Source organism: Theropithecus gelada, chromosome 11, assembly GCF_003255815.1.
Source record: "Theropithecus gelada isolate Dixy chromosome 11, Tgel_1.0, whole genome shotgun sequence".
In the NCBI taxonomy this organism is placed as follows: domain Eukaryota; kingdom Metazoa; phylum Chordata; class Mammalia; order Primates; family Cercopithecidae; genus Theropithecus; species Theropithecus gelada.
The window spans coordinates 23,971,052-23,993,592 of record NC_037679.1 but is presented as its reverse complement, the minus strand read 5'-3'; the positions used below and the strand labels follow the sequence as shown (position 1 = coordinate 23,993,592).

The 22,541-nt window shown below is 38.7% G+C and overlaps 1 long non-coding RNA gene across 1 annotated transcript in view; it reads right to left on the bottom strand.

The window, feature by feature from the left end:
* Positions 1-11,259: 11,259 nt before the first annotated feature.
* LOC112635211 overlaps positions 11,260-22,541 on the bottom strand; it is a 100,079-nt gene continuing 88,797 nt past the window's right edge. The window contains exon 3 of the long non-coding RNA XR_003121876.1: positions 11,260-14,222. This is a non-coding gene — a long non-coding RNA (uncharacterized LOC112635211). The remainder of the gene's footprint in view (positions 14,223-22,541) is intronic.

The window sequence follows — 22,541 nt, the reverse complement described above, 5'->3', positions numbered from 1 at the left end:
CCAAGCCAAAAGGAATGGGTCCGTCAGATGCCTGGTGTAAAAATTGATACTTTTTTTTTCCAACGGCCTGGCTGTTTATAATAACGGCAAATGTCTTAGGGCACAGGGTTCTTTCATTTGGGATTCTTTGGTTTTGGTTTAAAATATATACAAGAAGATCTTCTTGGTCCCTACAACTGTTGTAGCTACTATAAAGACATGTGCCTGTTCACCTTTTGTAAAGAGTCTTTTAGAGTGACAATTTTGTATTCATTCAATCTTTTGGAAAGCTCTGAGTACCAGTTTAAAAAAAAAGGATTCCTTTGTTTCTGAAACATTTTGGATCCTCTCTTCTAATGCAGCTCACAAGTGAATAATTTTGTCTAGGTTAATATTGGGGGAACCCACCCCCAGTATTTCCATGTAGGTTCTTTCTGTTTTCCCTAAGTGTTGACCAGTCTGAGAAATAAAGAGAAAGAGTACAAAGAGAGGAATTTTACAGCTGGGTCGCCGGGGGTGACATCACATGTTGGTAGGTCCATGATGCCCCCTGAGCCGCAAAACCAGCAAGTTTTTATTAGGGATTTTAAAAGGGGAGGGGTTGTACAAACAGGGAGTAGGTCACAAAGATCACATGCTTCAAAAGGGAATAAAGATCACAAGGCAAAGGCAAAATTAGAATTACTGATGAGCGTCTATGTCCCGCTGTGCATATATTGTCTTGATAAACATCTTAACAGAAAACAGGGTTCTAGAGCAGAGAACTGGTCTGACCAAAATTTACCAGGCTGGAATTTCCCAATCCTAGTAAGCCTGAGGGTACTGCAGGAGACCAGAACGTATTTCAGTCCTTATCTCAACCGCATAAGACAGACACTCCCAGAGCAGCCATTTATAGACCTCCCCTCAGGAATGCATTCCTTCCCCAGGGTATTCCTTGCTGGGAAAAGAACTCAGCAATATCTCTCTTACTTGCACGTCCATTTATAGGCTCTCTACAAGAAGAAAAATATGGCTCTATTCTGCCCAACCCCGCAGGCAGTCAGACCTTATGGTTATCTTCCCTTTATCCCTGAAAATTGCTGTTACTCTGTTCTTTTTCAAGGTGCACTGATTTCATATTGTTCAAACACACATGTTTTACAATCAATTTGTACAATAGTGGTCCTGAGCTGACATACATTCTCAGCTTATGAAAATGATGGGATTAAGAGGTTAAAGTAAAGACAGGCATAAGAAATTATAAGAGTATTATTAGGGAAGTGATAAATGTCCGTGAAATCTTCACAATTTATGTTCTTCTGCCGCGGCTCCAGCTGGTCCCTCTGTTCGGGGTCCCTGACTTCCCGCATCAGTTTAAAACTTTCCCACTGTGGTCACTGTAATTCTAGGTTACCTTTGGTAAGGTTTATCTTTTTTTTTTTTTTTTTTTTTTTGGAAAAGTACAGTTCTGGGTCCAGAGTGCTTAAACATTAAATTGGCTGGAGTTCCAAATGCAGGAGTTCTAGACTCCTTGGATCCAGAGGAACCTATGATTCTCTGTCTCCTGGTAACCTCACCTACCTACTGAACCCAGTTCAGTTTCTATCTGACCCAGTCAGACACCTGAGGTCTCCCTACAGAACCCAGTCCTATTTCTGTCATGACTTCCAAGCCCAGTCCAAATTTTAAAATGTCCAAATAAACTCAGAAAGTTCAAAATACAAATTTGTGGAACTTGAAATCTGAAAGAGAATTCAATCACTATCTCAGTTGCTACAAGAGATCAATGGGCACAGCTGGGCCTGGTTGGTACCTTCATTTGGTCACTTAGTCCTCCTGGAAGTCACTAAGGTTCTACCTCAGATCCCATTTCTGACACCAGTTGGTTAAATGAAAATATTTAAACAAAAAAAAAAGAAAAAAATTTAAAAGCCCGAAACTTATAAGATTATCTCTGCAAGAGAATCTGTCTGTGAGGGTGGGGCAGAAGACCACACAGCCTCTACTATTCACTCTTTTGTCAGGTTTATTTTCCCTTAGGAATTAGTCTCACACTGTGTGTCCAGTAAGGAGTCAGGCCATGTTCCTGCCCACTGAATACTCTGGCTCAATAGCCCATAATACAGCTGTAGCAGGCTGGTTTGTATAAAGAATGAGTCTCTAAGAAGGGCTAGATGATAATAAGCATATAGAGTAGAGGCTTTTTCAACCCTTTGTGTCATGGGACCCTTTGGCGCTAGCATGAAGCTTATGAAATGCCTTGTCAGAATAATGTTTTTAAATGTGTAAAATAAAAGATTACAAAAGCATAGGCAAGTTAAAGTTAATTTTTATTTTTAAAGACAGCAGTGTAAATGAAGACTGTAAATGTTGGTCTTCATTTGAATAGGAACTTTAAACTTTGGGATGGTCCTTATCTTACCTCTTTCCATATAGCAATAAACAAATCTTCACATACCAAAAAAAGAATACTAGAGAGCAACATAGATGTCTAGGTTGACCTCAGTGTTTGGTGCTGAAATAACCACTAGGCAGAGAGCTGCCCAACTGTTGACCAACTATATCACTGAGTATCTGCAGACAGGTAGACCTTGATTCTTGGCAGTCTAACCACATTGGGATTAATAACAATCCCAATATCAATGTTGTGATTAGCAAAAATAGTATTTTGAGACATCTGAAACAACTATAATGTGATATCACAATATCTTTGATTTCTATTGGTGGCAAAGCCATTGATACTGCCTAAACTTCTATGGTTTGTTGTTGTGGCAAACTCAATTAGTATCCCGTTTTTCACTGCTTCTTGATTCACACTTTTTGGATTTTGAAAAGACTTTATCTTATTTTATGTATTTATATTTTTTGAGACAGGGTCTCACTATTGCCCGGCTGGAGTACAGTGGCGTGATGACAGTTCACTGCAGCCTCAGCCTCCCGTGCTCAGGCAATCCTCCCACCTCAACATCCTGAGTAGCTAGGACCACAGGTATGTGCCACCATGCTCAGCTAATTTTTTTTTTTTTTTGGAGAGATGGGGTTTAGCCGTGTTTCCCAGACTGGTCTTGGATTCCTGGGCTCAAGCAATTCACCCTCCTTGGCCTCCCAAAATGCTGGGATTATAGGTGTGAGCCACCATGCTGGGCCAGAAAACTTTATTTTTTTAGAGCAGTTTTGGGTTCACAAAAACTCAAAAGGAAGATATTCCGTATACTCTATGCCCCACATATGAATAGCTTCCCCCATTATCAACATCCCCCACCAGAGAGGTACTTTTGTTACAATCAAAGCAACTACATTGACACATCATAATCACCCAAGTTCGTTGTTTACATTCGGATTCACCCTTGCTGTTGTATGTTCTCTGGTTTTGAACTAATGTATAACAACATATATCCACCATTATAGCATCATACAGAGTATATTTTTACTGCCCTAAAAATCCCCTGTGCTCTGCTTATTCATCTTTCCCCCACCACCTTCACTCCACCGGCAACCATTGATTGGTTTACTGTCTCCATAGTTTTGCCTTTGGATCCATACTTTTTACTTTGTGACTTGGTAGTTCCTCCTGCAAATGTAGAATGTATTCCTCCAACCCCAGGCTTTGAACTCAGCCATGTGACTTGATTTGGCCAAATAAATATAGGCAAAAGTGATCACGTGCCAGTTCTGAGCCTAGGCCTTAAGAGGCCTCATGTTTTTTCACGGCTCTTAATGTTTTTTCCTTTACCATAGGAAAAGCATGCCCAGACTGGCCCATTGGTCTAAGGAGGATGACAGATACTTGACACAGAGCTGCCTAACCAACCTACAAAACTGCAGTGAAAGACAGAATCAACCAGCTGAGCCCTCTCTAGGTTAAACAGTTCTTCAATGCATGAGGAAGCCTACCTGAGATCTGAAGAGCTATTACAGCTGACCTATACATAGATGCATAAGAAAGAAGGATGGGTGTGGAGGCACGTGTAATACCAGCTACCCAGTAGGCTGAGGCAGGAGAATCACTTGAACTCACAAGGCGGAGGTTGCAGTGAGTTGAGATTGCTCCATCAAAGAAGGAAGGAAGGAAGGAAGGAAGGAAGGAAGGAAGGAAGGAAGGAAGGAAGGAAGGAAGGAAGGATTGAAGGAAGGAAGGAAGGAAAGAAGGAAGGAAGGAAGGAAGGAAGGAAAGACTTTTTTGTATGCAATTAAGATGTTTGTGGTTATTTTTTGTGCAGCAACAGCTAATACACTATATTTATAACTTAAGGAAATATTACATTTCAGTTAGATCCTTTGTAATCTACTGCAACGTTTTCCCTCTCAACTTTATAAACCCTTCTAAAGTATAGACAGTTGAGCCACTGCTTAACTGCTTAGGCTCTGGACCAACTCTTCTAAAATGTTGTCCCATTTATCCACTGTGTCTTCCATAACATCAACAAATTAAATTATCCATTGTCTAAACACAAAAACCAGAGATACTCTGGTGACATAGTAGGAATCTTCTCACCTCGGTTGACCACCTAGGCAGTTCTCTGAGCAGAAGTAGATGCAGAAGTACCTCATTTGGTGGAGACGTAGAGTTAGAGAAGATTGTTTGCAGAAGTTGTAAAACCAAGAAGGAAAAAATAACAGGATAACAGCAACAACAAAAACTAATTAAATCTCTGTTGCTGATACGTTAGTAGATTTAAGTGTGTTACAAAATATTCTTTAAATTACTGTGTATGTTTTCAAATGTTTGTTAGATACAAAAGTTAAATGAGCTGAGCATTAAACAAAATACAAAATTATTTTGACTATTGCTATCCAGATTAAAAACAAAAACAAAAACCTGAGCATTAAGAATCTGTCACTATATCTTTTATCCAAATAACTTATATTTAAATTTCTAGATAATATTGACATGGTAGAATTGAGATGGAGAAAAGCAGGAAGAGAGTTTTATGATTCTAAGAGTGTATAGAATTCTTACCTTGTTTAGGGGAAGATATAGATGTCTATTTTCTTAAGTAAAAAGCATGTTTTAAAAAACACAAAATTTGGAACAAAGTGAAATAATGACCAAAACAACAAAAACAGATATATCAGTAATTACAATAAGTATAAATGGATTAAATTTCCAGTTCAAAGATGGAAATTGTCAGAGGCCTCCAAGATGGCCAAATAAAAACAGCTCTGGTCCGCAGCTCCCAGCAAAATTGACAAAGAAGATGGATGATTTCTGCATTTCCAACTGAGGTACCTGGTTCATCTCATTGGGACTCGTTGGACAGTGGGTGCAGCCCACAGAGGGCAAGCTGAAGCAGGGCAGGGCATTACACCTCACCAGGGAAGCACAAGGGGTCAGGGGATTTCCCTTTCCTAGGCAAGGGAAGCCATGACAGACTGTACCAGGAGGAATGGTACACTCCCGCCAAAATACTGCTGTTGTCCCACAGTCTTAGCAACTGGTAGACCAGAGGTTTCCCTCCTGTGCCTGCCTCAGCGGGTCCCACACCCACAGAGCCTAGCTCACTGCTAGCGCAGCAGTCTGAGATCAACATGCAAGGTTGCAGCCTGGCAGGGGGAGAAGCCTCCCCTATTGCTGAGACTTGAGTAGTAAACAAAACTTTCAGGAAGCTCAAACTGGGCAGAGCCCACCACAGCTCAGCAAGGCCCACTGCCTCTCTGGAGTCCACCTCTGTGGGCAGGGCATAGCAGAACAAAGGGCAGCAGACAACTTCTGCAGACTTAAATGTCCCTGTCTGACAGCTCTGAAGAGAGCATTGGTTATCCCAGCATGGCATTCGAGCTCTGAGAATGGACAGACTGCCTCTTCAAGTGGGTCCCTGACCCCTGTGTAGCCTAAGAGATACTTCCCAGTAGGGGCCGACAGACACCTCACACAGGCCCTTCTCGGACTAAGCTTCCAGAGGAAGGATCAGGCAGCAATGTTTACTGTCCTGCAATATTTGCTGTTCTGCAGCCTCTGCTGGTGATAACCAGTCAAACAGGGTCTGGAATAGACCTCCAGCAAACTCCAACAGACCTGCAGCTGAGGGACCTGACTGTTAGAAGGAGAACTAACAAACAGAAATGAATAGCATCAACATCAACAACAACAAAAAAAGGACATCCACACCAAAACCCCATTTGTAGGTCACCAACATCAAAGACCAAAGGTAGATAAAACCACAATGATGGGGAGAAACCAGAGCAGAAAAGCTGAAAATTCCAAAAACCAGAGCACTTCTTCTCCCTCAAAGATTGCAGCTCCTCTCCAGCAACAGAAGAAAACTGGATGGAGAATGAGTTTGACAAGTTGACAGAAGTAGGTTTCAGAAGGTCGGTAATAACAAACTTCTCCAAGCTAAAGGAGCAAGTTCTAACCCGTTGAAAGGAAGCTAAAAACCTTGAAAAAAGGTTAGACGAATGGCTAAGTAGAATAAACAGTGTAGAGAAGACCTTAAATGACCTGATGGAGCTGAAAACCACAGCACGAGAACTTCATGATGCATGCACAAGCTTCAATAGCCAATTCGATCAAGTAGAAAAAAGGATATCAGTGATTAAAGATCAAATTAATAAAATAAAGCAAGAAGACAAGATTAGAGAAAAAACAGTAAAAAGAAACGAACAAAGCCTCCAAGAAATATGGGACTATGTGAAAAGACCAAATCTGCATTTGATTGGTGTACCTGAAAGTGACAGGGAGAATGGAACCAAGTTAGAAAACACTCTTCAGGATATTATCCAGGAGAATTTCCCCAAACTAGCAAGACAGGCCAACATTCAAATTCAGAAAATACAGAGAACACCACAAAGATATTCCTCGAGAAGAGCAACCCCAAGACACATAATTGTCAGATTCACCAAGGTTGAAATGAAGGAAAAAATCTTAACGGCAGCCAGAGAGAAAGGTCGGGTTACCCATAAAGGGAAACCAATCAGACTAACAGCGGATCTCTCGGCAGAAACCCTACAAGCCAAAAAGAGTGGGGGCCAATATTCAACATTCTTAAAGAAAAGAATTTTCAACCCAGAATTTTATATTCAGTCAAACTAAGCTTCATAAGTAAAGGAGAAATAAAATCCTTTACAGACAAGCAAATGCTGAGAGATTTTGTCACCACCAGGCCTGCTTTACAAGAGCTCCTGAAGGAAGCACTAAACATGGAAAGGAACAACCGGTACCAGCCACTGCAAAAACATGCCAAATTGTAAAGACCATCGATGCTATGAAGAAACTGCATCAATTAACAGTCTAAATAACCAGCAAGTATCATACTTGCAGGATCAAATTCACACATAACAATATTAATCTTAATGTAAATGGCTAATTGCCCCAGTTAAAAGACACAGACTGGCAAATTGGATAGAGTCAAGACCCATCAGTGTGCTGTATTCAGGAGACCCATCCCATGTGCAGAGACACACATAGGCTCAAAGTAAAGGGATGGAGGAAGATCTACCAAGCAAATGGAGAACAAAAAAAAGCGGGGGTTGCAATCCTAGTCTCTGATAAAACAGACTTTAAGCCAACAAAGATCAAAAGAGACAAAGAAGGCCTTACATAATGGTAGGGGGATTCAACAAGAAGAGCTAACTATCCTAAATATATATGCACCCAATACAGGAGCACCCAGATTCATAAAGCAATTCCTTAGAGACCTACAAAGAGACTTAGACTCCCACACAATAATAATGGGAGACTTTAACACCACACTGTCAACATTAGACAGATCAACGAGACAGAAAGTTGGCAGGGATATCCAGGAATTGAACTCAGCTCTGCACCAAGCAGACCTAATAGACATCTATAGAACTCTCCACCCCAAATCAATAGAATATACATTCTTCTCAGCAACACATCACACTTATTCTAAAATTGACCACAAAATTGGAAGTAAAACACTCCTCAGTATTTCAAAGAACAGAAATTACAAAAAACTGTCTCTCAGACCACAGTGCAATCAAATTGAAACTCAGGATTAAGAAACTCACTCAAAACCATACAACGACATAGAAACTGAAAAATCTGCTCCTGAATGAGTACTGGGTAAATAACAAAATGAAGGTGGAAATAAAGATGTTCTTTGAAACCAATGGAACAAAGACACAACGTACCAGAATTTCTGGGACACATTTAAAGCAGTGTATAGAGGAAAATTTATAGCACTAAATGCCCACAAGAGAAAGCAGGAAAGATCTAAAATCAACACCCTAACTTCACAATTAGAAGAACTAGAGAAGCAAGAGCAAACACATTCAAAAGCTAGCAGAAGGCAAGAAATAACTAAGATCAGAGCAGAACTGAAGGAGATAGAGACACAAAAAACCCTTCAAAAAATCAATGAATCCAGGAGCTACTTTTTTGAAGAGATCAACAAAATAGATAGATCACTAGCAAGACTAATAAAGAAGAAAAGAGAGAAGAATCAAACAGACACAATAAGAAATGATAAAGGGGATATCACCACCAATTCCACAGAAATACAAACTACCATCAGAGAATACTATAAACACCTCTAGGCAAATCCTCTAGGGAATCCTCCCTAACTCATTTTGTGAGGCCAGCATCATCCTGATACCAAAGCCTGGCAGAGACACAACAAAAAAAGAGAATTTTAGACCAATATCCCTGATGAACATCAATGCGAAAATCCTCAGTAAAATACTGGCAAACCGAATCCAGCAGCACATCAAAAAGCTTATCCACCATGATCAAGTGGGCTTCATCCCTGGGATGCAAGGCTGGTTCAATATGCACCAATCAATAAATGTAATCTATCATATAAAGAGAACCAAAGACAAAAACCACATGATTATCTCAATAGATGCAGGAAAGGCCTTCAACAAAATTCAGCAGCCCTTCATGCTAAAAACACTCAATAAACTAGGTATTGATGGAACATATCTCAAAATAATAAGAGCTATTTATGACAAACCCACAGCCAATATCATACTGAATGGCAAAAATTGGAAGCATTCCCTTCGAAAACTGGCACAAGACAAGCATGCCCTCTCTTACCTCTCCTATTCAACACAGTGTTGGAAGTTCTGGCCAGGGCAATCAGGCAAGAGAAAGAAATAAAGAGTATTCAATTAGGAAAAGAGGAAGTCAAATTATCCCTGTTTGCAGATGACATGATTCTATATTTAGAAACCCCCATTGTCTCAGCCCTAAATCTCCATAAGCTGATAAGCAACTTCAGCAAAGTCTCAGGATACAAAATCAATGTGCAAAAATCACAAGCATTCCTATACACCAATAACAGACAAACAGAGAGCCAAATCATGAGTGAACTCCCATTCACACAATTGCTACAAAGAGAATAGAATATCTAGGAATCCAACTTACAAGGGATGTGAAGGACCTCTTCAAGAACTACAAACCACTGTTCAATGACATAAAAGAGGACACAAACAAATGAAAGAACATTCCATGCTCATTGATAGGAAGAATCAATATCGTGAAAATGGTCAGACTGCCCAAGGTAATTTATAGATTCAATGCCATTGCCATCAAGCTACCAATGACTTTCTTCACAGAATTGGAAAAAACTATATTTAAAGTTCATATGGAATCAAAAAAGAGCCCGCATTGCCAAGACCATCCTAAGCAAAAAGAACAAAGCTGGAGGCATCCCCCTACCTGACTTCAAACTATACTACAAGGCTACAGTAACCAAAACAGCATGGTACTAGTACCAAAACAGAGATATAGACCAATGGAGCAGAACAGAGCCCTCAGAAATAATACCACACATCTACAACCATCTGATCTTTGACAAACCTGACACAAGAAATGAGGAAAGGATTCCCTATTTAATAAATGGTGCTGGGAAACCTGGCTAGCCATAGCCATATATAGAAAGCTGAAACTGGAATCCTTCCTTACACCTTATAGAAAAATTAATTCAAGATGGATTAAAGATTTAAATGTAAGACCTAAAACCATAAAAACCCTAGAAAAAAAACCTAGGCAATACCATTCAGGATATAGGCATGGGCAAAGACTTCATGACTAAAACACCAAAAGCAATGGCAACAAAAGCCAAAATAGACAAATGGGATCTAATTAAACTAAAGAGCTTCTGCACAGCAAAAGAAACTATCATCAGAGTGAACAGGCAACCTACAGAATGGGAGAAAATTTTTGCAATCTACCTATCTGACAAAGGGCTAATATCCAGAATCTACAAAGAACTTAAAGAAATTTACAAGAAAAAAAAAACCATCAAAACTGGGCAAAGGATATGAACAGACACTTCTCAAAAGAAGACATTTATGCAGCCAACAGACACATGAAAAAATACTCATCATCACTGGTCATCAGAGAAATGCAAATCAAAACCACAAGGAAATACCATCTCACACCAGTTAGAATGGCGATCATTAGAAAGTCAGGAAACAACAGACGCTGGAGAGGATGTGGAGAAATAGGAATGCTTTACACTGTTGGTGGGAGTGTAAATTAGTTCAACCATTGTGGAAGACAGTGTGGTGATTCCTCAAGGATCTAGAACTAGAAATACCATTTGACTCAGCCATCCCATTACTGGGTATATACCCGAAGGATTATAAATCATGCTACTGTAAAGACACATGCACACATATGTTTATTGTGGCACTATTCACAATAGCAAAGACTTGGAACTAACCCAAATGTCCATCAATGATAGACTGGATTAAGAAAATGTGGCACATATACACCATGAAATACTATGCAGCCATAAAAAAGGATGAGTTCATGTCCTTTGCAGGGACATGGATGAAGCTGGAAGCCATCAATCTCAGGAAACTATCACAAGGACAGAAAACGAAACACCACATGTTCTCACTCATAGGTGGTAGTTGAACAATGAACACACATGGACACAGGGCTGGAAACATCACACACCAGGTCCTGTCGCGGGAAGGGGACTGGGGGAGGGTTAGCATTAGGAGAAATACCTAATGTAAACGATGAGTTAATGGGTGCAGCAAACCAACACGGCACATGTATACCTATGTAACAAACCTGCACGTTGTGCACATGTACCCTAGAACTTAAAGTATAATAATAAAAAAAAAAAATCCAACAAATAAAAATTCAAACAGAGAAAGACAAATGCTGTATAATCTCACATATATGTGGAACCCGAAAAAGTCAAACTTATAGAAACAAAATATAATGGTGGTTAGCAGGGGCTAGGATGTCGGGGAAATGTGGAGACGTTGGGTCAAAGGGAACAGACTATAATTAACAATACTGTATTGTATATGTGAAATTTGCTAAGAGAACAGACATTAAATGTTCTCACCACAAAAAAATGATAACAAGGTGAATTAATAGATATGTTAACTGACTTTATTGTAGTCTTTTCACAATATATAGATACATCAAATCATCACAATGCACACCTTAAATTCATACCATTTTATTTGTCAACTATACCTCAACACAGCTGAAAAAAATAAAAACAAATCCCAAGACAGTAATGTATGTGTTATTTAAAAAAAGAGTTTTAGAGTCTTTGTCTCACTTAATTTTTTAAAAATGATGGAAATTGCCATATTGGAGTGTGTATGTATGTGCTGTTTAAAAGAGACATATCTTGTCTGTATATTAGAAGGCACAACTTGTTCTCTCTAATTCCCATTAGGCATGCAAATGCAGGCAAGTTTCTTAACCTTTCTGTACATCAGTTTTCTCATAAAATGGAAAATGGTATATCAGTTAGAATTACTTTGCTACACATAGTAAAGTGTCTCCCACGGAAAGATTAAACAATGAGAATGTTTATGCTCTTGCACAAAAATTCAATGATAGGTGGTACTTCAGTGTGTCTGCTTTGTCCTCACGCTGGCTCCTCTTCTGAACCCAAGGTTACTCCTTTTCAGGCATCCCGTGCAGGTACAACCATGAACAGCAGCAGAAGGCCTGTCTCTTTCCAGGGTATTTGTTAAAGAATAAAGAAACTTTTCTCAGAAACTTCTCAGCAACCTTCTCATCACCTTTCATTGGCTAGAATCTTATCTGCTGTTATGTCAAAAAATGTCCTTTCAAGGGCAATTGCAAAATAATGAATTTTCAAAATTACCCCTATTGCTGAAGGATAGACATAAGTTCTATTTGGGAAATAAACACTAAAAAAAAAAAAAAAAGAATGCACTATCAGCAAGAAAAATAATGAAGAAAAATAGCTGTTATATAGGCACCCAACAATGTCTGTTACAAATGAGGATAGTATAATCAATAATCATATGTTTCCCACAGAGTTGATGCAAGCACAATATGTGAAAGTTCCTAAAAAATATCTGGCCCAAAGAAGACATTTAATGAATATTATTCTTACTTCCACTTTCCCTTTCTTTCCCTCTTTTCCTCTAATTTCAGTCTGCCTTCTTTCTCTCTCCTCCATTTATTGGCTTAAAGATTGAAACTACAGTATGTTAAAGAGCAGCCTGGGAAAAGTCCCATGGTGCTCACCTCCACCCCTGTGCTGACAAACTGTAGGTTACCCTAAAAAACCACAAGGCTAATGTCCAACTGCCGTCAGGGAACTCCCTGAAGCTTGGAGAACATCTAAATGGCACAGAAGATCTAATTAACAGCAGCTTAGTCCTCATGAGCGTTCTTTACACCACCATCCAATTACCCATCCTGTGCAGTCAATTTGGGTGTGGGTTTTGGTAACAGCAGCTTTTCTGTATTTAGTCATCATGATAATTTATGCTTAAATATTTTGTAGGTTTGTTGAATGATTAAAGTAACTACACACATAGATAGTTCAGTTTCAAATGAAAGCCCTGTAATTCATATGCACACACATAGTTTTGTGGAAAGGCATAGTTAATACTGTACATATAGTCGTTTAAAATGCTAAGTGTATCAAATGACAGCAAAGTAAAGAATCTTCTTATTTCCCTTTTCCTGGTGGTTTTTTGTAAACTGACTTCATAGGTTTTGGAGGTTGGTTTTGCTAAAATGATAATAACAAATAATAGTTAACACTTATTGAAAGCTAACCAGAAGCCAAACACTTTTCTATGTGCTTTATGTTTACTAACTAATATAATTTAATTTAAACACATTTACTTAACTGGAATGAAGAAACTGAGACACCAAGACAAGTAACTTACTCAGGATCAAGCAATCTTACTCCTAAGCCTACTCTCTTAACTGTGCTGTAATGAAAACCCTACTGTTTAAGAACACTAGAGTAGGTTTGCTAATATTTGCAACATAAAATGGACTAAATAATGGTCTGAAAAAGGGTTACCCACTCTCCCTTTTCCTCCTCTGCTCCTTACACCTGGAAAATATTTAGTACCTGCCACCCCATCATAGGCTCCTCTGTCCATCAGTCTCTTGCCCCTAGTTCAATTTGTCATATTAATAAAACAAATTGAGACACACACACACACACCAAGTACTGTCCCACTCTGTAGCATCTATCTTGGAGAGAACAAAGCCTTTGAGGTGACCACTAGGGAAGCTATGTTACAGGAGATTTATATCTCAAGGACAGCTAGAAAGGCACATTCATCCTGCTTTTCCCAACCAGAAATGAGCTGATATGATATTTGGCCATACTAACTTCGTGAAGATAGATGCATAGTATGGGATGAAGAGATCCTAGATTCTATTCCCACCTCCACCATCACTCCAATGTCCCAACATTACTTCCGCCATTTTTTCTAACCTAGAATGTTTTCCTGCCTCCTCTCCATTCATGCCCTTCCTTTACTTTCAAATTATTTATTTTTATATTATGGCACAGTATTTAATTTCTCCAGGAAAATTGAAAAGATGAACCCAAATATTGTATTGCATTAAGGAATAGGGAAGAAGCAGAACTTCAAGAGCCCCTGTGAGATTCATATCACTCTGGTCACTAATGTATACAATTACAGGCAATCTCAAGTAACAAAATAATGTGCTACCACATTGCCCAACCCTAGCCTCCTAGCCCTACATTATCACACCTTGCTTCACTCACTTAACTAAAGCAAGCAATGTTGTAAACAGTTCTGGGAAGCAACCAATTTTTAAAAAGTAGTCATCTCAATAAAATGTAAAAGAATGGCCTATTCCATACTTAAAAGACACTGCTGAACTCTTGGATGTAGGTGAATAGGTTTGCAGTTGCTTAGTAGAAATAAGTTGCTCTGCAGAAGAAAGGCTGGTTGAGGGGCTAGGAGAGGGTGTTGTAGATTCCAGTACAAGAAAAACTAGAACAAAAAAATTAGATGATGCCCAGAGGAATAGCAGAGATGCATTCCATTTTGACTTCAGGATTGGAGAGCTGAAAAAGAGGACTAATAGTGGAATGAGCCATGCAATGCCAATTGCCCTCATCCCTTACAAAATACTCAGTAAAATGAATATTGCCGGCTATAGTTTTGTTTTTGTTTTTGTTTTTGGAGACGGAGTCTCACTCTGTTGCCCAGGCTGGAGTACAGTGGCACGATCTCAGCTCACTGCAACCTCCGCCTTCCGAGTTCAAGCAATTCTACTGCCTCAGCCCCCTGAGTAGCTGGGATTACAGGCGCATTCCACCACGCCCGGCTAATTTTTGTATTTTTAGTAGAGATGGGGCTTCACCATGTTGGTCAGGCTGGTCTCAAACTCCTGGCCTCATGATCCACCCACCTCGGCCTCCCAAAGTGCTCATAGGTGTGAGCCACCATGCCTGGCCTTATTGTCTGGAGAGTAAGAAACATTCTTTAAGATGATTGCAAAGAATTGTTGATACCTGCTTTCAAGTCAAAACAGGGTGAAAACAGAGATACTTCTCAGGAACAGATGACTTATTATTACATGTATCATAATAAAAATAATACTTTAATCTCTTTGAGATCTCTTTGAAGATCTATCTTTAATTCCTTACTTGGCCTTCATTTCCTTCTACCTCCACTACACCTTTATTCTCTTTTTTATTTTAAAATATTTCATTGATGAATAAAAATTATATATTATTCAAGTTGTAGAACTGACACATCCCTTAGTTACCATTTGTGTGTATGTGTGTGTGTGTGTAGTGATATTAAAATCTGCACTCAGTAAACAATATAATATTATCACACTTAAAGGCTATTTATTTGTAACACCTGCCCCCCAAAAACATGCATGCATGCACACCCACACAAAATGTGATCCTGAGCTTCTTGAGGACAAGAACCCTTACTAATCTGAGTGTACCCAGTCCCCAGCATTTCACCTGGAACAGAGTAGATACTCAATATATGTTTATTCAAAACTATGAAAAAAAACCAGAAATTAAATAAAACTTTTAACTTTATACAAAGGACTTCCATAACCAGATAGAGAAAAATAAACTTTTATCTTATTAAAGTTGATATGGTTTGGCTGTGTCCTCACCCAACTCTCACATTGAATTGTAATAATTCCCACATGTCAAGGATTGGGTCAGGTGGAGATAATTGAATCATGGGGGTGATTACCCCCATACTGTCCTTGTGGTAGTGAATACGTCTCATGAGACATGATGGTTTTATAAATGGGAGTTCCCCTGCACAAACACTCTCTTGCCTGCTGTCACGTGCCTTTGCTCTTCTTTTGCCTTCTGTCATAATTGTGAGGCCTCCCCAGCTATGCTGAACTGTGAGTCCATTAAACCTCTTTCATTTATAAATTACCCAGTCTCAGGTATGTCTTTAGTAGCAGCTTGAGAACAAACTAATAAAAAGCTATTCTAATTTAGAGTTTCTCAGTTATACCAGCTTAGTCTTTACTCTAAAGAGTAGAATATCATAGTCCATCAAAAAACTATTTTTTACTGAGGCCAGACATCTTGAGGTCTAAAACATTCAGATTTATTCTGCTGGAGAGAGAGTAAAGAAACGATGGTAGAGGTATCCAGAGCAGTAGGTGCCTCATCACTGACTTGGTTATAAATGCTTAGCACTCATTCTTGCTGTGAGTATTCTTCAGTCGACACTGCCAGTTTTCTGGGGTCTCTGAAAAGTACATCCTCAGTCATTTCAACTCAAAGAAGTTTGGACGCCTCCTGTGTTAGATGTGGCTGGAACGACATCAAACAACAGTGATAGAGCATGTTTCAGAAGGATGTAGCCTAACCAGCTCTTAGTATTTCCGAGGAAGGACAGCCATTATTGTGATTGCTCACAGATTTTCCATTTATGATACAAATTTTAATGTGAGTCTATTATATAAAATCAAATTAAAGCAGGAAACACATAATCTGAGCAATTCTTTGTCAGCTCCAGAAAGGGTTTATACAAGAATACTAAAGAAAAAAGTAAACAGAGTGTTAGTTCTTTAAAAATTACCAGAAAACCAGGTGTAATAAGACCCTGAAAAACTTTTGATGACACCTTGACATGGCTTGGCAACCCTTCTTCTCAAGTCCCAGAGGAACAAGTGATTTTGTGTAAAAAGATTAGAAAAGAGTAGTCAGAGGCAATAGCAATATAGGGTGTTTTGTAAACACCACGTATCATTCTAATTCAAAGGAACACAGATAGGAAAGGTAGGATAGGATTTACAAGGTCATCTTCCATTGAATTCAGAGTTTTTCTAGAAGACTATGAAAAGTTCTGCTGCTTTAAGATGGAAGCTGATAACTGAGGGAGGAGACTTATGAAAACAATACTGATAATAATAACAATTTCTAATGCTTATAAACTTGTGTAATGTTGGCATTATTTCTTCCTTAAATGTTTGCGAGAATTCACCAGGGAAGCCATTTGACCCTGGAATTTTTTGGGGGGGAGGGTTTTACAAATTCTGATATAATTTCCTCAAAAGACATAAGGCTATTCAAACTTTCTATTTCTTGTCAGATTTGTTCATTTGTGTTTCTCAAGGAGTTTGTTCAAAGTCATTGAATTTATTGGAGTAACATTGATGACAATATTCCCTTTTCTTGCTTTAATGTCTATAGCATCTCCAGCAATACCTCTTTTTCACTTTTTTTTTTTTTTTTTTTTTTTTTTTCATTGAGTCTTTCTCTGTCACCCAGGCTGGAGTGCAGTGGTGCTATCTTGGTTCACTGCAGCCTCCACCTCCTGGGTTCAAGCGATTCTCCTGCCTCAGCCTTCTGTGTAGCTGGGATTACAGGCACCTGCCATCACGCCTGGCTAATTTTTTGTATTTTTAATAGAGACAGGGTTTCACCATGTCACCCAGGCTGGTCTCTAACTCCTGAGTTCAGGCAATCCACCCTTCTAGGTCTCCCCAAATGCTAGGATTACAGGCGTGAGCCACCACAGCCAGCCTAATTTTTGTATTTTTAATAGAGACAGGATTTCACCATGTTACCAGGCTGGTCTCAAACTCCCGACCTCAGGTGATCCGCCCACCTAGACCTCCCAAAGTGCTGGGATTACAGATGTGAGCCACTACACCTGACCTTTTTCACTTTTGATGTTGAGATTTTATATTTTTTCTCTTTTTTCACAATTATAATTTTTAAACAAATTTATTTTTCTAATTAACCAACTTTTGGTTTTGTTGACTCCCTTCACTTTTCTATTTCATTGATTTCTGCTCTTTATTATTTATTTCCTTCTACTTATTTTGTGTTTAATTTGCCTTTTCTTTTAATAGCTCCTTAAGATAGAAGATGAGAGCATTGATTTTAAACCATTTTTAACCCTAATACAAGCATTTAAAGCTATACATCTCCCTTTAAGCACTGCTTTACTACATCTCGCAAATTCTGACATGTTGTATTTTAACTATAATTGAGTTCAAAATATTTTCTCTTTTACCTTGTGATTCCTTCTTTGAAATGTGTTGTTAAATGTACAAATATTTGGGAATTTTTCTAGATATCTTTATGTTATTGTTTTCTATTATGTTCCAACAACATACTCTGTATAAAGTCTGTATTTTGAACTCTATCGAGACTTCTTTTCATGGTTCAGCACATGTTCTATCTTGGTAAATATTCTAAGTGCATTTGAAAAGAATAAGTATTCTGCAGTTGTTTGGGGTACTAGTCTATAAATGTCAATTAAATTAAGATGATTGATAGGGTGATTCAGATTTTCTATATTCTTTCTAAATTGTTTTCTATTTACACTATCAATTACTGAGAGAAAAATATATTAAGATCTCCAACTATAATTCTGGGTTTTTCTATTTCTTTATTTCTATCCTTTGTTTGTTTGTTTGTTGTTTGTTTGTTTGTTTTAAAGACAGAATTTCACTCTCGTTGCCCAGGCTGGAGTGCAATGATGTGATCTCGGCACACTGCAACCTCCACCTCCCAGGTTAAAGCAATTCTCCTGCCCGAGCCCCCCAAGTAGCTGAGATTACAGGTGCCCACCATCATGCCCAGCTAATTTTTGTATTTTTAGTAGAGATAGCATTTCGCCATGTTAGCCAGGCTGGTCTTTAATTTCTGACCTCAGGTGATCTGCCTGCCTTGGCCTCCCAAAGAGCTGGGATTACAGGTGTGAGCCACTGTGACCTATTTCTATCCATTTTTTGCTTGATATATTTTGAATTTCCTACACATTTAAAACTGTTTTCTTCTTGATGATTTTCCCTTCTATCTTTGTAAAATGTCCTTTTACTTGGTAATACTTCTTGCTTGAAAGTCTATTTTATCTGATTAATACAGACAAATCAGTTTTCTGTCTTTAAGTTCACTTCAAAATCCTTACTTCTGCAATACTGAACCTATGTTAAGCCCATCTAATAATTGTTTGATTCAGACATTCTATTTTTCAGTTCTAGAATTTCTATTTTGTTCTTTTTAGGAGTTTGTCATTTCTCTTCTGAAATACCCAATCTTTGCACCCATTATATCCATTTCCCACAACTTTTAAAAACATATATGCAAAAGCTGTGTTAAGGTCCTGTCTATTAATTTCAATAACTGTGGATTCTATGGGTCTGTTTCTATTGACTACCTTTTTTTTTTTATTGTAGATCCTATTTTCTTGTTTCTTAGCATGCTTCATAATTTTTTATTATATTCCAGATATTATGTATAAAAAAAGAGTGGTGTCTGAAGTAGAACGTTTAGATTTGTTTTAATTATTTCCTCCCAGAGACTGCAATCTTTTTCTCTATACGGTAATTGGGGTGAGGAATGATCATTCATATTTCTTTTAGAGTCGAGTAGATCCAAGTCTGTGTTTCAGTTTTAATTAAATTGAAATTACATGTGATTAGCCCAGTTCTCGACTTCCTAAGTCATAGCCCTTTTATGTTTTCAGTAGCTGAACTGGGAGAAGCTTGGTTATAGTCTCGTATATTTTTAGTTCATCTTTGGATTCATCTCCAGGAAAGGACCTGGAATTCAAACACCACAGGAATGCATATGACTAAGCAAATTCTCTCTTCTTACCAGCCCTTGCTCCACAGTAACTTTCTTAGCAAAATTCATGGTTGGGGAGGGTTTAGGAAAGAAATGCTGAACGCAAGAATCTGGTCTGGCTTTGGGGGCTTTTTCCAGACTCTTAATTTATCTTGACAGTCCTACTTGGTGCAAAACCCAGCTTATTTCCCCTTCACCTTGTCAAGTTTCTCTATCAGACCTACCTACCCATAACCAGACCAGGAAGCTGTCCCAGGCTTAAAGCTGCCTTGGCTCTCTGCTCACTTATAAAGGGCTCTTTCTCTCTGGAATTCAGTTAATCAAGGCTTCCTTGTGTGAATACCACCCCTGGCTAGCCCCATAGAAAATACTTTTATTCTTAGTTTTTTGTTTTTGGGTTTTTTTTTTTTCTGTTTCTACGAGAAAGAAGGTCTTTTGTGTTCCTCTCCATCCTCCCCAAAAGCAGAAACCCCCACAAAGCCTGAGTTCTTAACCCTTATTTTGAAATGTTTCCCAAACATGAAAAAAAAAAAAATTAGAAATGGAAAATCAAATATTCTCTAGACAGTAAAAGGAATATAATATATTTTTATAGGTAATATTACTTCAAGCATGAACAAAAACTACTATTTTATTTTAACAATTCTAAATGTCCTTTAGTCTACCTAACATGTAACTATTCTGCCATGCAGAGCAATTCCATCCACAGCCTTCCATGGCTCTGCAGAGTCATTATCTTTCTGCAATATTCTAACCACATTTAAATAGGTTAACCTGTACATGACACTAATCTGCTTTTTATGTAGAAAAAATGTTTTTTTTATAAATTTCATACTGGTTTAAATTTTTCTGCAATTAAGATTCTGATAATGAACTTCAGTAAAAGCCTTTGGCATAGAATTAGAGACTGGCAATTTTTACATGAAAATCACTTAAAAAAAAAGAGAGAGATGAGATCTCACTTTGATGTCCAAGCTAGGGTGCAGTGGTGCAATCACAGATCACACAGCCTCAACCTCCTGAGCTCCAGCGATCCTCCCACTTCAGCCCACTGAGTAGCTGGGACTACAGGTGCATGCCATCATGCCTGGCTAGTTTTTCTCTTTTTTGTAGAAACAGGATTTCGCCATGTTGCCCAGGCTGGTCTCAAACTCCTGAGCTCAAGCAATCCGCCTGCCTCAGCCTCCCAAAGTGCTGGGATTATAGGTGTGAGCCACTGTGCCCAGCTGAAAATCACCATTCTTATATCTTTATAGCCACCTATCTTCTTCTAAAGGTATATCAGTTTACTAGGGCTGCCATACAAAATACCACACACTTAGTGGCTTAAACACAAATTTATTTCCTCAAAGTTCTGGAGGCTAGAAGTCTAAGATCAAGGTTCTGGCTGATCTGGTTTCTCGTGGGGCTCTCTTCTTGGCCTGCAGACAGCCACCTTCGCACTGTGTCCTCACATGGCCTTTCCTTGGTATGTGTGCACAGAGAGAGAGCAAACTGTCTGGTGTCTCTTCTTAAATGCACAATAATCCTATGTGATCAGGACCCACCCTTATGACTTTATTTAACCTTAATTACTTCCTTAAAGTCTCCACCTCCAAATTCAGCCTCACTGAGGGTTAGGGCTTCAAAATAACAATTTTGGGGAGACAAAAATATTTATCCCATAACAGAATGTTTCCATAAATGCTGTACTAATTTACATTCCCACCAGCAGTGTCTAAATGTTCCCTTTTCATCACCCCCATGCCAATATCTATTGTTTTCTGACCTTTTAATAATGGCTATTCTTGCAGGGGTAAGGTAGTATTCCACTGTAGTTTTAATTTGCATATCTCTGATGATTAGTGATGTTAAGCACTTTTTCATATGTTTGTTGGTCCTTTTGTGTGTATTTTTCTAAGAAATGTCTATTCATGTCATTTGCCCACTTTTTGTTGGGATTATTTGGGTTTTTTTTCTTGCTGATTTGAGTTCCTTGTAGATTCTGGATATTAGTCCTTTGTTGGATGAATAGTTTGCAAATATTTTCTCCCATTCTGTTGATTATGTGTTCACTCTGATGATTGTTTCTTTCACTGTGCAGAAGCTCTTTAGTTTAATTAGGTCTCATTTATTTATTTTGGTTTTAGTTGCATTTGCTTATAGGAGTTTAGTCACGAATTCTTTGCTTAGGCCAATGTCCAGGAGAGTTCTTCCTAGGTTATCTTCTAGAATTCTTATGGTTTTAGGTCTTATATCTAAGTCTTTGATCCATCTTGAGTTGATTTTTGTATAAGGTGAGAGATAGGAACCCAAAGTTTTATTCTTCTACATATGATTATTGAGTTTTCCCAGCACCATTTGTTAAATTGGGTGTCCTCTCCCAAATTTATGTTTCGTATGTTCTGTTGAATATCGGTTGGTTGTAAGTATTTGGCCTTATTTCTGGGTTCTCTACTCTGTTCCACTGGTCTATGTGTCTACTTTTATACCAGTACCATGCTATTTTGGTAACTATTGCTTGATAGTATGCTTGAAGTATGACAATGTGATACCTCCAGATTTGTTCTTTTTGCCTAGGATTGCTTTGGCTATTCAGGCTCCTTTTAGTTTCCATATGAAATTCAGGATTTTTAGAGATGAGATCTAGATACTGCTATACTTTTAAAGCTCCCCAGGGGAGTCTAATGTGTGATCAGAGTTGAGAACTACTGAATTAAATAAAGCTATGACACATTGGAAGGATAACCTTTATAGACTCAGGGTTCCATGAGATCTAGGCAAATTCAAAGCAACAGCATCCAACAGGAAAATAAAACTGAAACTAATATAAATCTTTACTCACAGAAAGGAATGAAAGGGAGTAAGTAAATCCAGCACCTTCAACTCTGATATCCAGGTTCTTACATTGGGACTTACTAGGCAAACAACTTGACCCATGGAGAATGAAGAAAAGTCAGGAGGGCAGGCAATGGCCCACCTGGGAGTGGCATGGAGCCAAAGAAACCCTCACCCCCAGCCAAGGGAAGCAGTGAGTGATTGTGCAGCCCCACCTGGGAAACCACACTCTCCCATGGTTCTTTGTAACCCACAGATAAGGAGATCCTCCCATGAGCCCATACCACCAGGGTCTTGGGTCCAATACACAGAGTAGTGTGGAGTCTTGGCAGAGTATCTGCTCAGGCACATAGAGAGACCCATGAGTTTTACATACTCTGGCCCCAGGATACCCAGCAAGGTGGGAAATCCATCCATACATATCCCTAAGAAGTGGGGCTGAATCCAGGGAGCCAAGCGGCACCATTCTGCAGGCACCACTTCCACAGCACC